The sequence below is a fragment of the Berghia stephanieae genome, chromosome 15 (assembly GCF_034508935.2).
Source record: "Berghia stephanieae isolate SIO BIC M18660-M18661 chromosome 15, UCSD_Bste_1.3, whole genome shotgun sequence".
In the NCBI taxonomy this organism is placed as follows: Eukaryota; Metazoa; Mollusca; class Gastropoda; order Nudibranchia; family Aeolidiidae; genus Berghia; species Berghia stephanieae.
The window spans coordinates 5,748,837-5,767,069 of NC_088374.1; the positions used below are offsets into that span (position 1 = coordinate 5,748,837).

Consider the following 18,233-nt stretch of genomic DNA (forward strand, 5'->3'; position numbering starts at 1 on the left):
AAGATCAGAAAATTGAAGCCGACCTCTCATCTTCATCAGTCCTCGTTTGTCAAGAAAGGGATTCATTTTATACAACACAGATGTCCTTTTAACCTGCTTATTATTTTCAAGACACTCGATTTCTTCAACGAAATGTAACCTTTGTATTTACAACAACAACTTCAATTTTGCAAACTCAAGTTCATCAACACACAACGTATGATGTGTCGTTTCCACAAGATTTCTTCTTCCTCTTGAATTATTTATGAATCTGAAAATACAAGCAAATATTCTAATAAACTTAGAGAAATCTCCCCACCGTGTAAAATCCAATACTGAATCAGCTTTAGCTGCGCACACTGTGAGACTAGTGGTTGCTGATTCCTCACTAACCACATGGCTACCCTCATTGACTTCGTCCATTTCATTGTTAAGATCACGGTGGAACTTCAAACCACAACGGTTTGTTCATAATTTCCTCAGTTGACAACCCTCTGGTTAAACAATCAGCTGGGTTTTCTTTTCCTATACAATGATGACTCGGGTTCAGTAAGCTCTTGTATTTGAGCTACACGGTTGCACACAAACATTTCCACCAAGTCGGCTCACTAAGATCCACTGCAGCACCACAGACGAATCAGTCCAAAATAAGTACATCACATTGTCTGGGAACTGTAAACTATTGACAACAGAACGGCTCCTAGCAATTCCAGTATTGGAAGAGTGACCTGCCTTAAAGGGCTAACTCTAGCCAACTTCTAGTGGTTTTACCTTGAATAGAATCAAAGAAGCCGCAATTGCAGTGCAATGAGTCTAGAGCTAGGCAGAGACTTGATAATCTTGAGAGAAAGTTATCAAGAGATAGAATACTGAAAAAGGGATCTGATGTTTTTAGGAAAATGGAGGCAGACAGCATCATTGAGGAGGTGCCCTTGGATGAAGGTCAGAACATGACAAATTCAAAGTTCTATTTGCCTCACAGACAAGTTGTTTAGATGTCCAGCCTTTCAACTAAGATACGCCCTGTATTTGATGCTTCTTCCTCATGACCAAACACCATCTCTCTAAATGACTGTATGGAAACAGGCCCAAACCTGTTGCCTCTGTTGACCCATGTGCTCATGCCAATTAGAAGACATAAAGTAGCCTTATGCTCCGACATAGAGAAGGCCTTTCTCCAGATTAGTGTCAGACCAGAAGATCTCTTTCTCTCTCTCTCTCTCTCTCTCTCTCTCTCTCTCAAACACACACACACACACACACACACACACACACAATAGAAACTCACTACAACTTCTCACTGCATAACAATACTAATCACCGTCCCATAATTGACAATGTGGAAATACGGACGTAAATAAATAAACATCACTGAACTCTCGAAAGAAAATCCAGTCTACGAATAAATGCCGGCTGATGAAATGGAGGACATGGAAACGATTGCCTCGGCTAAAAATACGTGACTATATATATATATATATATATATATATATATATATATATATATATATATATATTATACATCGGTTTTGGCTCGACCATTGAACACCGCCCTACTCAAATGCTCGGTTTTCTCTAGCATAATTAATAAGAAAGAGAGACTCGTTCTAACTATACCCAGGCTAAGTCTACCAACAATTCATCAAGCACAGATTAATGTTCCTTAAAAGACAAAGTAAACCAACGCGTTGATTGCCTTACAGAATATTGTTTATTTTTGTTTGTTTGTTAGCTTTCACTAGTACAACAGACAAGCACAATAAATTTCACCCGACTCTGTAATCATTTATATATATATATATATATATATATATATATATATATATATATATATATATATATATGTAAGTATATGTTCGTGAGAAATTAATATACATGGATCATGTAGAGTGTTTGATAATTAACGACCGCGTATTATATTTATTACTTGAGATAATTAGGTTAGATAATAATTACAATATAAACTATAAAAACAAAACCATGAAATAATAGTACTAAACTCTATGATAAAAGGATCTGTTTATAAAACATTTCAAATTAATTAAATTTGATCATATTTATACTTGAAATAATATATATATATATATGTATATATATATATATATATATATATATATATATATATATATATATATATATATATAAATTTATGAGACAGTCAAGAGAGTAAACGTGATTCCAAAAAAAATGTCCTACCTTTCCAGAGGATTTTATTCCTTTTGAAACGCACAGGTAGATCACTACCCATGCCAGGAGTAGACACAGTGTCAGGTCCCATTTGTGTGACCCCATCTCATCGATGCCGCTTGACAAGTCAAGAACTTTCTTCCTAGATTTCACAAATGATTAAAGAGCATTTCCATATTATAGTGATCTGTAATTCATTACTAATATACTATCATTTGATTCTTTAATTGTTCTCGTTTATCAAACGAGATTATGTTCCATGTACCAAATATCACTATGAGCTTGCGAGTATGCGTTATTGCACGATTAAAACAAAACGAATTTAATAAATACTGGGAACGTCTATTCCAACACTCCGATTAAGATAAATAGATAAATCGTGACCAATATTATGGTACTAATACCCTAATTTTTAATTTCTCCAGCTGCCTGAATGACTATTTCACCCAAAGGGTTATTTTTAATAACCAATCAGGTGTCATTTTTACACCTTAATTCACATCAATAAAATTAGTAGTATTCTTAATAGTCGTATTGGTAGTAGTAGTCGTATTGGTAGTAGTAGTAGTAGTAGTAGTAGTAGTAGTAGTAGTAGTAGTAGTAGTAGTAGTAGTAGTAGTAGTAGTAGTAGTAGTAGTAGTTGTTGTTGTGTAGTAGTAGTAGTAGTAGTAGTAGTTAGTAGTAGTAGTAGTAGTAGTAGTAGTAGTAGTAGTAGTAGTAGTAGTAGTAGTAGTAGTAGTAGGTGTAGTTAGTAGTAGTAGTAGTAGTAGTAGTAGTAGTAGTAGTAGTAGTAGTAGTAGTAGTAGTAGTAGTAGTAGTAGTAGTTGTAGTGGTTGTAGTAGTATTAGTAGCATTAGTAGCAGTAGTAGTAGTAGTAGTAGTAGTAGTAGTAGTAGTAGTAGTAGTAGTAGTAGTAGTGGTAGTAGTAGTAGTAGTAGTAGTAGTAGTAGTAGTAGTAGTAGTAGTAGTAGTAGTAGTAGTAGTAGTAGTAGCAGTAGTAGTTGTAGTTGAAGAAGAATTAGTAGTATTTGTAGTTGTAGTAGAAATAGTAATAAGAGTAGTTTTAATGGGAGTAGTACAGTTAACAGAAATTGACGTAATTATTTATATAATCTTACTCCCAAAATTCAGTGACAGGGTCAATTAGATTAGATGCCATCGAATTATCAGCTGTATAGTCTCTGGTGCTGTTCATGTATTTGGTCGTAATGTTTGCGTTTTTCTTGATGGTGGTGGTGGTGGTGGTGGTGGTGGTAATTGTTCCTGTGGTATAATTTACATTGCATTGGTCAGTATTCCACGACCCGTCACATGAGTCCCAAGGTAGATGGGATTTAAAGGAATGGAACAGATACATGAATGCCCAGGCCAGAATGATGCTGTAGTAGCAGTTAATGTAGAAAATAATGGCCACCATTGCCATCCCCAGTCCTTCAAAAGCAGAATAAGAAAATAAGAATGAATGTATATTGAAAATAAGCAGATACTACAAAATAATATACGTGAAGTTTCACTATTTCTACTACTACTATTTCTACCACTACTACTACTACTACTACTACTACTACTACTACTACTACTACTACTACTACTACTACTACTACTACTACTACTACTACTACTACTACTACTACTACTACCTTTAATGCTACTACTACTACTACTACTACTACTACTACTACTACTACTACTACTACTACTACTACTACCTTTAATGCTACTACTACTACTACTACTACTACTACTACTACTACTACTACTACTATACTACTACTACTACTACTACTACTAACTACTACTACTACTACTACTACTACTACTACTACTACTACTACTACTACTACTACTACTACTACTACATACTACTACTACTACTACTACTACTACTACTACTACTTACTACTACTACTACCTTATTACTACTACTACTACTACTAACTACTACTACTACTACTACTACTACTACTACTACTACTACTACTACTACTACTACTACTACTACTACTACACTACTACACTACTACTACTACTACTACTACTACAACACCAACAACAAAAACAACAACAACTACTACTACTACTACTACTACTACTACTACTACTACTACTACTACAACACCAACAACAAAAACAACAACTACTACTACTACTACTACTACTACTACTACTACTACTACTACTACTACTACTACTACTACTACTATTACCAATACTACTACTATTACTATTAAAACCAGTACTACTACTACAACTACTACGACTACTACTATTACTACTACTTTTACTACTACTACTACTACTACTACTACTACTACTACTACTACTACTACTACTACTACTACTACTACTACTACTACAACTACTACTAGTATGATTATTGGAAGGTCTCCTGTTAGGAGCATAGCATCCTGTCCCAACATCAAGATCTGAAAAAATGCCTATGAAATGGCGCCAGACAAAGCAATGAAGAAAAGTAAAAGAAAAAAATCCATCAATAATTAGCTGTCTCACCCCCAGATTTACCTATAAGAAGTGCTACCATTACATTATAGAAATGCCTGCACCTTATTTTCTCAATTTGATTTGTACCAAAACAAGGAAACCATAGCTTTTACAGTAGAATAGGGTTCAACAGTTGTTTAGTCTCTTCCCTCGTGATGACGCATAGTAACATAGAAACTGGTTCTAAATTATCTGAAAAATGGCGAACCCTTTTTTGAAATACTTCTTTTAAGAGCATAAAACCTTATCCAGAGAAGTAAAATATTATAAATCTGATCAAGTTTCGACTTTTAAACATTCTAATCACATGAAATGTGAAAAAGAAATATAGCCAGTACGAAGAATAAAAAGAACATATTTGCTTTAATTAGAACCAAGCTATTGTTGCTTGGAGGACGTGACATCAGACTATTGAATCGTATTATGAGTGTTCGCCGTCGTCTGAGTAGCCGAAGATTGCGGCTTTTAGTGCTACAAAATCGGATTTTGATTCGGTGTAAAAATAGATGGATCTTTCAACCACTAGTTCCAAACTAATGGATCTTTGTTCAACATTATCTATTGTACGTGTATCGTTGTAGAAATAGGAGAATGGGGAGCTAACCTACTTAATCGTATTTACTTGACCAAATTGAAGACTAATTGAAGATCCATGTAAAATCTCCCAGGTCTACATGGAAAACCACGAAAATACTGGGTAGCTGCAAATAGACTACGTCAAAACATACAAGTACAGCTGCCAACATGCACTAATGGGGACTCCGAGAATCACCAACATGCCCAAGGTGCAACTAAGCACCACAAGATGCAAATCACCTCGTACTAAATTGATACTACTACTACTATTACTACTACTACTACTACTACTACTACTACTACTACTACTACTACTACTACTACTACTACTACTACTACTACTTGACCAAAATAAAAGTTATCCTTCTGAGCCATTCTGCCCATGTAGCCGGGGTTTATCCCGGTTTCTATAGTGTGAAACGTGTGAAGAAAGGATTTTTAAACAAAACAATTTTTAAAAAAACTACAACAAAATCAAAACAAATAAAAAAAGTCCTTATCACAAATACAAGTGGAGCGTGACACAGCAGTGTTGTGTTTGCTTCAAACCAGATTCCGAGTTAATCGTAGCGCCGTGTAACTTTGATAAAAATAATCTTGCACTAGTTTGCTTTGCGGCGGTGCACTTGGAATTAGGCGAAGAAAAAAATTGTATTCAACGAGCAACCAAGATTGCCAAACTCATAATGATTAAATAACAACAAGTAAAAGCATTTGTTTTTATCATCATAGATACAATAGACATAAAAAATCATATTAAATATACTCGCCTTACCTTGGAATATAGGCAATATCCCCCAGGCCTTGTGACTCCCAGCTCCCATGTATTGTCCTATGCCGACCTCTAGAATCACTAACGGAAGTGACCCAAAAACAAGGCATATGAAGTAAGGGATAAGAAAAGCCCCTGTAAGAAATGACAAAGAAAAGAAAAAGAAAATACAATGAATTAAAAAAAAAAACGAAATATGTGAATGTAAGACATCTCATTTACAAATCTATTGGCACCATTTTGAATGTAAATTTCTTCCAAACGTCTCTCCTATTATGCTCATGCTTTTTTATATTACCTCAAAAATGTTTTTCTTCATCTTCTTCCGTATTCTTCTTCTTCTTCTTCTTCTTCTTCTTCTTCTTCTTCTTCTTCTTCTTCTTCTTCTTCTTCCTCTTCTTCTTCTTCTTCTCCTTCTTCTTCTTTTCAACCAGACATGTAGAAATCCTCGAAATGCGCTGGAAAAAAATGGAGTTCATTAATCTAAGACAATCCCTCAAAAATACAAGATACAACATCAACTGCATCTACCGACCGCCAGCAAACAAGTAAAAAACAATGCAATTTACCCGACATTGGGAAATAAATCAACGAGATATTAACATTGCAACACAGGCGTCCTGGGCATTCAATCATACTCGGCGACTTTAATCTTTATTTCGACAACATCACGGACACCAATAAATTGTGTCAGTCACTATCAAAGAAAAATATGTTGCAGATCGTAACACCACCAACGCACCCTGCTGGCCATATTTTAGATTGACTAATTGTGGGAAATTCAGAGTCACAAAAAACCAACACCATTGTAGATTACCTCCCTTTTTCGGACCACTCCTTTATTTGGTTCAATCTCGACGTTTCAAAACCATGCCAAGAAACCACCACCACATAAATCACTGACATCAAAGGTATTATTTTGGAACACTTCAGGGGCGATTTATAAACACAACTCACTAATCAAAAAATTCATTGATTTCTCCACACCAGTGGAATGGTTTCATCGAAACTCTCGAAAACATGCGTCATTTCGACCAAGGACCGTCACCAACCGGAAGTATGTTCTGTGGTATACCTCGGACGTAAAAGAAGATAAAATGAAGAAAGACTGCTGAAATAACCAGGTCTTACCATTCAATAATATACAAGAACACACTTCGCACCTGTAAGACATCAATAAAAAGGCAACGATCTCGTATTTTCTTTCAACATTTGAAAATTCCAGACACTGCAAACAATTATTTGGCATTGTAATGATCTATTAGGACGTTGAAGATGAACCATTACCATCTACGACAAACGAAAGAGACTTGCCAAAAACTTTGATCAACTTTTTTCAAGACAAAATCCATAATATTCGTTCAGAACTAGATCAGCATGTGAAATCTGTAGATACAGATACACCCTGTACACAGATTCATACACCCCTTTATACAAATGTAACCCCATCTCATCCAGTATCGTTAATGAGTTGATCACAAAAGCCCCCAATAAATCTTGCGACCTTGATCCCTTACCTGCGTAGGTTTTGCCCAGCTCCATCGATACATTATTACCATCCATTACATCAATCATACATACCTCCCTATTGACTGGCGAATTTTCATTGTATTTTAAAAGTGGCCTCGTCAAACCCTACTGAGAAACCATCACTGGGCCACAATGTAATAAACAATTGTGACCCATCGTCTCAAAACGGTATTATGTCGGAACGAACCATATTCTTTTAAGCCAAATTTAATGTGAAACTGGTCAAAAATATAAATTGTTGGCATTATCACCCTAAAATATGGTATCCATTCTCCTCAATAAAACATACCGATTCAATACAAGTCTGATATTTCTGGCTTTAAATTCAATTTTCAACATCTTAACAATCCAACGTAATACCGTCTTGAGGCGAAGTGTCATAACTATGGTCATGTGTAGTTCTTCCACAATTATCTTATTTTAAAAACAGCAATTTGGAACGATCTTTTTCTGTCAGTCTACAAACAGCAACACAGTACTGACACGGTGCTTCTTAAAAATATTGTAATGCCTTTTGATGTAATGTCGATGCCACCAATATCAATTTGTTATTCTTTTTAGATTTTTCAACGGCTTTTGACATCGTTGACTATGACATTTTGTTAAGGGGACAAGAAAATGCGTCTGGCTTAAAAGGAAATGCCCTTACATGGTTAACATATATTTACAGGTTCGATGGCAGACTGTCGTGGTAAATGGAGTTCGGTCAAAGGAAGTTTTACTATCCTTAGGAGTGCCGTAAGGCTCTATTCTTTGCCCTATCCTTTTCACTGTATGTATGCAGCCCCTTTCTAATGTGATAACCAGATTCATTCTGAGTCATCATTTTTATGCAGATAATACGGACATTTATGATTCATTGCCCCTTAGTTATTTACAATTCTTAATACGCCTATTTTCGAATTGTTTTAACGATATTAAATATTGGATGTATCAACACAAGCTAATACTAAACTATAATAAAACTGAGGTCGACTATCCTTAAACAGACAAGAAATTCAATGGGAAACAATACAATTCGATTGTCCAATTAACTGAAATAATAAACTTTTTAGAAAACCATTTACGTCATCATTGATAAAAATCTTTCCATGGCAAGCCATGTAAATAACACCATACGGTCTATGTACATAGAAATGAAAAAACAAAAAAAAAAAAACAAATATAAAACAAAATTCATCGTTTAATAAAAATGCCAATAGCATAACTTTGGACGAATTCCTTTGTATTATCCAAATTGGACTATTGTAATTACCTCTGGTCGAATTTGACTAGAGACAAAATGTATAAACTTCAGGTTGTTCAAAACAAGGCATTGAAAAAAAAAACAAAAAAAAAAAACACAAATACCCATCCGCATATCTCCTTCTACGTGAGTTACATTGGCTTCCTGTGGAAATATCTACTGTTGTCTACAAATCCGTGAGGACTAGCAGTCCCTCCTATATTAAAGACAATCTAATAAACATATGTGTCTCCAATAGAAACTTGAGGTCAAGCAGTGACCGACATATCCTTGTCAAACATAGGACATTGCGTAAAATAAGTGGCCAATCGCTTTAAATTTCGGCCCCCATATTTGTAACTCTATTGAATTACTTGACAACTTTAAAATCTCGCTTAAAGTTTACTCTTTTCACGTCGTACGTTGCTCTACAACTATCATGATTTGTTGTTGTTGTTAAATTGAATTCGTATCACTTTTGCAGCAACACTTGACTTACTGTAATATGTTTTTTTTTAAATCACTGTAAAAGTGCTTAGAGCATGTGATAATGGGTTTAAACGCAATATAGATGCCATTTATGATTATTATTATTATTATTATTATTATTATTATTATTATTATTATTATTATTATTATTATTATTATTATTATTATTATTATTATTATTATTATTATATTATTATTATTATTATTATATTATTATTTCATTATCAATTATGATTATAATAATTATTATTATTAAATTATAATTATAATAATAATTATTATTATCATTATTATATTATTATTATTATTATTATTATTATTATTATTATTATTATTATTATTATTATTATTATTATTATTATATTATTATTATTATTATTATTATTATTATTATTATTATATTATTATTATTATCATATCATATTATTATATATTATTATTATTATTATTATTAATTATTATTATTATTATTATTATTATTATTATTATTATTATTATTATTATTATTATTATATTATTATTATTTATTATTATTATTATTATTATTATTTATTATTATTATTATTATTATTATTATTAGTAGTAGTAGTAGTAGTAGTAGTAGTAGTAGTAGTAGTAGTAGTAGTAGTAGTAGTAGTAGTAGTAGTAGTTGTTGTTGTTGTTGTAGTACTAGTAGTAGTAGTAGTAGTAGTAGTAGTAGTAGTAGTAGTAGTAGTAGTAGTAGTAGCAGCAGTAGCAGCAGCAGCAGTAGTAGTAGTAGTAGTAGTAGTAGTAGTAGTAGTAGTAGTAGTAGTAGTAGTAGTAGTAGTAGTAGTAGTAGAATTGTTAACTTCTCCTCCGTCTTCTTCTTCTTCTTCTTCTTCTTCTTCTTCTTCTTCTTCTTCTTCTTCTTCTTCTTCTTCTTCTTCTTCTTCTTCTTCTTCTTCTACTTCTTGGAGTTTTTTTTATATTTTGATTTCATTGCTAGCTATGAATTATCCACTACACGTGCCAATGCTCTTTAAAATTGCTCCCTTGCCAACTCGAACACCTAATAGGCTGATGTGGCATGACGCCTGTTCTGTGTAATCACGATTTTCTTTTTTTGTGAACAGTAAGAACGCTATTAATTTTAGACAATGACGCCTTTGGGATTGCAAGAAGTCATTTACAAAAGTGAATATAATAGCTTTAAAAAAGTACAAAATACCAAACACGGGACATTTTGCGCTCAAAACCCTTCTTCAGCCAACAACAACAAAAAAAAAACAAAATAAAACAAATAAAGACATAAATGCATCACTAAATTTCAGATAAAAGACAGGGATATTTTGTAGGTCCTTTTTGTAGAGAATAATATTGGAAAGTAAACAAAAAAGAAAAACAAAAGATAAAAAAATCGTTCGATATGTCACTAAGGAGTTCCAAATTGAACGGAAATGAAACAACAAATACAACGTTGGTGCGAAAAAAAAATTAAAAGGAAAAAAACAAAACAAAATACAACAGGGATATCGATTGAAACAAAAAACAAAAACAAAAACAAAACAGGACTAACTACTTACCGCCACCGTTCTTGTAGCAGAGGTATGGAAACCGCCATACATTACCCAGGCCTACGGACCCGCCAAGGCAGGCGATGAAGAAATCAACGCTACGATTCCAGCTGGGCCTCTCTTTAAGGTCAGATATCGCGGGCTCTTCCGCATCTCCGCCGTCATTCATCATCTGTTCCTCTGCGTTTTCCATCCCTAAGATGATAGCGACTCTGTTTTACAAAAGGATGCAATAGCCTGACGTCACGTCGCCTAGCAGCTTGGTTCTAAACAAAGAAAATCGGTACCTTGTTTTATTCATGCTGGCTCGAACTTTTTCAGATATCGTGTAATCAGAATGTACAATATTCAAAACATGATCAGATTCATAATGTTTTTCTCCTCTGGATGCACTTTCATGAACCTCGGAGGGGTATTTCATAAGGGCGTCCGCCATTATTCCAATAGTTTAGAGCCAGTTGATGAGTTACTCTGCGTCATTACATGGGAAATGACGTCATGACTGTTGGAGCGTATTTTAAAGAAATGAGACTATGCAGTGATTTAAAATCTTCGTCTTTAAGACGATTATCACGCAACCTGTTTTTGTCTTTTTTCCTTTTCCATTTAAGTGTCTTTATCATTTGATTGTAGGACGATCATGCTGTCGATGTTATTGAAATTGCCAATGGCCTTTTTTTTGGTTAAAACTTGAGCTTATATATTGAGCTATATCCACTAAACCTGCTCAAAGAGCTTTAGAAAGAGTCGCTGACCAACAGCAACAGGTAACAGGTAGAGCTAGACATGACGCCTGTTCTGCGATATTGCAATCTTTTCGGGCAGAGACAACCGACGCTGATAACGGCCAGGAACTCATATTGCACATCGAGTACTGTGAGAGAATTCGAGTACAGAGTACTTTCCAAAGATTCAACGATAAAAAGAGCGAGGCTAGAACCCAGGGCCTTCCGATCCGAAAGTGATGATCAACCACAAGAACACATAACCGTGTAAAGAGCCTAAATCTTTTTTTTTTAAATATGCATTACGGTTTAACTCTCTCTAGTTTCATGATTTGAAGAAAAAAGGTATTATATAGCGCAATATCCACTAAACGTCTCAAAGCACTTTACAAAGTCCCTGACCAGCAGCAACACGTAACAAGTAGAACGAGACATGACGCCCTTTAGGCGAATTACAATTTTTCGGACAAATACAGCGAACGCTGATAACTGATTACGCCCAAGTACTCATTTTTCACATTGAATACAGTCAGTGAGAGAATGTGAGTAAAGATTTTTTTCCAATGACTAAACCATGCGCCGATCGAGGCTCGAAGCCAGGACCTTCCGATCCGAAATCGAGTGTCATACCACAAGAACACAGAGCCGCGTAAAGAACCTAAGTCAATTTTTTAAAAAAAATATCTGTTCTTCTTTAACCCAAACCTTATCAACTATAGGAACATCGTCACATTCTTTACGATACCACCAACATTTTTAAAATTCAAATTTCTTTTATCCATCATAAAATTCAAAGAAAATGAACAGCTGCTTTCGTAATCTTATCCGAAACTCCATAATCACCAAACACAAACAAAATAGGAACGAGTATATTCTATATTTTGTTCAGAATAAGATGAGCTGTGCAACACAGTGTCGAGCCATTAGGACCATGGAGCAGGAGTTTATCCCGGATTCTATAGCGTGAAACGGACAATAACAATTGATTGCTACCCTTTCCATAGAACGCTAGTCTATCGCTATGTACTTTTCACCTGAACTAACAGACCCAGTTCTGGATATAACGCTAGTCTATCACTAATTAATTTCCGCCAGATCTAACAGACCCAGTTCTGGATATAACGCTAGTCTATCACTAATTAATTTCCGCCAGATCTAACAGACCCAGCTACCCGATCAGTCATGTGTGAAGGGGGGTGGGTGGGGGGGGGGGGGGCTCAGTATCAGAAACAATCTCGACTGCAATCGGGATCGATCTCGGTCCCTTTGCGTGTCAAGCGAGTGCTCTACCTACTAAGCTATAAGACCCCTTTTATAGCTATGACTAACTATAGCAAAATAAAATCAGAATAAGAAAACGGTTGGTTCCATCGTAATGAATGTGACGATTTTTCTTTGTGAGAGGGTCAAGATCAAATTCATCGATCCTGTCGACCTGGGTGATCTCGACTTTATCCCTACTCATGTTGGTCTGTAAAACGCGACTGTCTGTAAAATGTAATGTGACATCGGGGAACCATCCACAGCCATCCCCCCCCGCCCCCCTCTCTTACAATTCAGGCATCATAATTTTCATTTTTTTTTTTGTTTTGTTTTTTGTTGTTGTATATTTGGACACACTTTGCTTCGTATGCTATAACTCGACCTGGTCCATTTACGTTGAGATTAATTTGTAAATAGTGTAAATTGTGATTGAACCTGCGTAACCATTTTTGGGGTCCCGATGGCTCAGTCGGTAGAGCACTCGCTCCACAGACAAAGCGATCAAGATCGATCCCGGGTGCAGTCGAGATTTCATTCTGACACCCCTCCACTGTCCACCAGGGAGAGAATTGGTAGCTGACTTTGTTAGATTTGGCGGAGAGTATTTTGCGATAGACCTGCGTCCTATCCAAAGGATAGCATGCAATTATTATTGTTCGATTCACGTTATAGAAACTGGGATAATCTCCGGCTCCATAGGCCCAATGGATGTGAATTACTACTTTTTTAAAATTTTAATGTAAATAGCCAGTTGTGATTCCGTATACGGCTATGTGGTCTTATAGTATGATACTCGCTTTCGGATCGGCTGGTTTTTGTGTTCGAGCCTCTCTTGGCGCATAGTTCAGTTCTTGGAGAAGGCTCTTTAATGACATTCTCTCACCGTAATCATGTGTAAAATGAGTACCTGACCGATTACAGGGTTGTCTCTATCCGAACAAAAAATTCGTAATATCGCCTAACAATGTCATGCCCAGTCTTGAATGTTAAGTGTTGCTGTTGGCCAGGGGCCTCTTGTAAAGCGGCTTTGAGCACAGTGGATATTGCGCTAAATTAAAGCTCTATTAAATTTTAAAAAGTTTATTAAACGTGGGAATATCTTTATTGCAGTCGACACGGTTGATTGAAAATGTTTATTTAATTCAAAAGCACGTTTCGCTTCGATGAGTTCGAATTGTGCCTGTATATATATCCACTAGGTATTAAATATATTTAAATTGTTTTTGTTTTTTTTAAAACGTTGATGTTATTAATATATTACTGACAATCGCAGCATGCAAAGCGTCCAGTATATTCAGTTAGGATATTGAATGCGTAAATTCGTGCAACAAAGAGATATTTTTTGTGGTCCTACAGTTGTTGTCTTTTGCATTGGCGTAGAGAAAGATAAAGGGAGTGAATATGTGAACCACGAATACGGGTACAACACAGAACAAACGACGAATTTGGCGTTTGGCCTTTTTCAAACAGTCACGTTATATATATATATATATATATATATATATATATATATATATATATATATATATATATATATATATATATATATATATATATTTATTATTTTATATATGATGGCATAATGGTTGAAAAATTATAGATAAAAATGTGTGAGTATATGTGTGTGCGTGTGCGCGCACGTTCAAGGGAGATATAACGAGAGAGGGGAGAGAGGAGAGAGAGAGAGAGAGAGAGAGAGAGAGAGAGAGAGAAGAGAGAGAGAGAGAATGAATGAGGTAAATTAATGATATCCAAATAACTATATAACAAGAATAAGATAATAATTACTGGACTAGAATATATCGCGGGGGGGGGGGGGGGGGAGGGGGAGGGGGAGAGAGCAAAAAAGTTGATATATATATATATATATATATATATATATATATAATAGAGAGTAGAAAGAAGAGAGAGAGAGAGAGAGGGGAGAACGAGAGAGAAAGAGATGTTCATAAGATTTAGCATTGGGTACCTAGAACTTACTGTCGAATTATGTACGATCATAATTAAGGTTAATTAGTTATATCTGTAAAGAAGTTGAAATATTCTTTAAAATGTTCAATCGATGAATAGACAGAAACTCAAAGTTCAATCGAGTGAAAGAAAATCCTTTCCTAAAACTGTTTCATCGAGTGAATAGCAATACCTTTCCTAAAATTTCAATCGAGTGAATAGACAATCCTTCCAAACTGTTTCAATCGTTGAATACAATATCTTCAAAACTGTTCAATCGAGTGAATAGACAAATATCCTTTCCCTAAAACTGTTTCAATCGAGTGAATAGACAAATATCCTTTCCCTAAAACTGTTTCAATCGAGTGAATAGACAAATATCCTTTCCCTAAAACTGTTTCAATCGAGTGAATAGACAAATATCCTTTCCCTAAAACTCAAATTGTTACAGAAATACATACGGACAAATCAAATCATTTTTTTTTTTTAATTTGGGCGAGCGAAGTTTTTCCGCAATGACAGAATTTATGAAGGCTGATATACAGAGAAGTGTTAAGACATGGAACGAGATAAACAAATTAAGCTCGGGATAGAGAAGGATGGGAAATTTTTGTTTGTGGTCTATACATTGACCCAGGGTGAAAAAGCCGATGATGATGATGATGATGATGATGATGATGATGATGATGATGATGATGATGATGATGATGATGATGATGATGATACATATTAATTTTTAATTGAACTTTTTATACCGCAATATCTACTAAACTTGCTCAATGCGCTTTATCTTTATAAGTGGTCCCTGGCCGACAACAACATTTATCATTTAGGACAAGACATGACGCATGTTAGCCGATCTTACAATAGTTTCGGACAGAGACAACGTTGTTAGCGAGCAGGTTCTCTTTATATACCTGAGTACGATCTACCAATCTCTATGTCTTCCTATTTAAATATCTATCTATCTATGAACCAATCAAAGTATATATCTTTCTCTCTAGTTATTGTCTATCTATTTGCCTATCAATTTATCTTCCATATATATATATAAAATATATATATTATATATATATATATAATATATATATATATATATATAATATATGGATGTCTATCTGTTCGTCTATCTGTAAGTATATGTGTCTTTCTAAGATATATATATATATATATATATATATATATATATATATATATATATATAATATATATATATATATATATATATATATATATATATATATACAAAGTGTTCAACTGAAAATAACGATAACTCTTACCTGAATCGTCTTATTTATGTATCCAATCACAATAAACACCATTTACAATTGACTATACCAGGATAAAGTCCTAATATCTAATCATTTATACACTCGTGATAAGAATTGTGTCAGTCGAGAACCACATCAGCATGGGAGATAAATTTATTCAAATCCTGCCAAACAAGTCAAAATCGAAATGCCAGATGGCTTGAAAATGTCAAATATCTCCAGTCGTCATCTTGAGTCGATATATGTGAAGCATCATCTCAAAACGGTATTATATCGGAACGAACCAAATTTAATGTTAAACTGGTCAAAAATATAGATTGTTGGCAATATCACCCTAAATCATGGTAACCATTCTCCTCAATAAAACATACAAACTCAATACAAGTCTGATATTTCTGGCTTTAAATTCAATTTTCAACATCTTAACCAACCCGACTTATTACCCTCTTGAGGCGAAGGGTCACATATAACGTTGGTTATAGATAATATAAAATATAAATGGAGTCACTCGCATCTTTACTGCCGAAACACATGTTTCTGTGAACTCCACGTCGTCAGTGGGCATATTATTAGAATAGAATGATTTTATTTCATTCGGGGGAGGGGGGGGGGGGTCGATGTTGATTTTCTTGTGTCCATAACTCCGTTGTAATGTTGATTTAGCCGCGATTTGTGTTGTTGTGTATGATAACTACACTAATCACCGCTAAATCAACAACACATCGGAAGTAACGACGCAAGAAAATCCACATCGAAGACCCTGGATGTAACAAAATCATTCTACGGACATAATAATAATGCCGACTGACGATGTGGAGTTCACTGAAACATGTGTTTCGGCAGTAAATATGCGAGTGACTCTATTTCTATTTTTATATTAGCTCTAACCAAAGTTATCGGGCACTCTCGTACCTACAAGTACCCACAAACACTCATAAATACATATATACATACACACACACACACACACATATATATATAATATATAATATATATATATATGTGTGTGTGTGTGTGTGTCTGTACATATTCTTAATTACCTAAGTGAATTTGCATCAACTCTCTTCCTGTTGCCAAATAAGGACAATCTCATGGTCGTGTTATACTTATATCTAGAAAGTACAGAATAAAATGGCTCAAAAAAATCAAACACGTAAATAAATATGCAAAAAATCAAAAACATAATTTTACCAAATCAATCTGATTAAATATTTTAATTATTATTTTTTTTAATTTGGCATTTAAACGCCAACATGGCAATCCGTTGGTGTCAGACTGGGAATTCATGCTATGTCGCGAGGGAGAAATGGCGGGGATAGGTACATTCACACCAAGAAAGCACATTAATGTTTCTATTTTAACTTGCGACTGAAAGCTCAAGGTGAATGGACTTTCTGCGGTGCGTATTGTCCTATTTAAAGTAAGTCTCGTAAAGTATTTGAATAGCCTATGTTTTTGTTATTTTCTTCTAGAAGTAGAAGTGGTAGTTGTTGTTGTAGTAGTAGTAGTAGTAGTAGTAGTAGTAGTAGTAGTAGTAGTAGTAGCAGTAGTAGTAGTAGTAGTAGTAGTAGTAGTAGTAGTAGCAGCAGCAGCAGCAGCAGTAGTAGTAGTAGTAGTAGTAGTAGTAGTAGTAGTAGTAGTAGTAGTAGTAGTAGTAGTAGTAGTGGTAGTAGTAGTAGCAGTAATAGTAGTAGTAGTAGTAGTAGTAGTAGTAGTAGTAGTAGTAGTAGTAGTAGTAGTAGTAGTAGTAGTAGTAGTAGTAGTAGTAGTGGTAGTAGTAGTAGTAGTGGTAGTAGTAGTAGTAGTAGTAGTAGTAGTAGTAGTAGTAGTAGTAGTAGTAGTAGTAGTAGTAGTATTAGTAGTAGTAGTAGGAGTAGTAGTAGTCTTGGTATTATTATTATCATTATTATTATTACTATTATTATTACTATTATTATTATTATTATTATTATTATTATTATTATTATTATTATTATTATTATTATTATTATTATTATTATTATTATTATTATTATATTATTATTATTATTATTATTATTATTATTATTATTATTATTATTATATTATTATTATTATTATTATTAATTAATAGTAGTAGTAAGAGTAGTAGTAGTAGTAGTATAGTAGTAGTAGTAGTAGTAGTAGTAGTAGTAGTAGTAGTAGTAGTAGTAGTAGTAGTAGTTGTTGTAGTACTAGTATAGTAGTAGTAGTAAGTGTAGTAGTAGTAGT

General features: G+C 34.2%; 1 pseudogene across 1 annotated transcript in view; it reads right to left on the reverse strand.

Moving 5' to 3' along the window:
- Positions 1-16,132, reverse strand: part of LOC144960283 (sodium- and chloride-dependent taurine transporter-like) — a 52,477-nt pseudogene extending 36,345 nt beyond the window's left edge. Inside the window, exons 1-5 of the transcript XR_013642822.1 lie at positions 16,014-16,132; positions 10,805-11,061; positions 6,020-6,151; positions 3,285-3,597; positions 2,176-2,308 (exon numbers count right to left, since the gene is read on the reverse strand). The product of XR_013642822.1 is annotated as a sodium- and chloride-dependent taurine transporter-like (transcript). The remainder of the gene's footprint in view (positions 1-2,175; positions 2,309-3,284; positions 3,598-6,019; positions 6,152-10,804; positions 11,062-16,013) is intronic.
- Between the last annotated feature and the right edge of the window lie 2,101 nt (positions 16,133-18,233).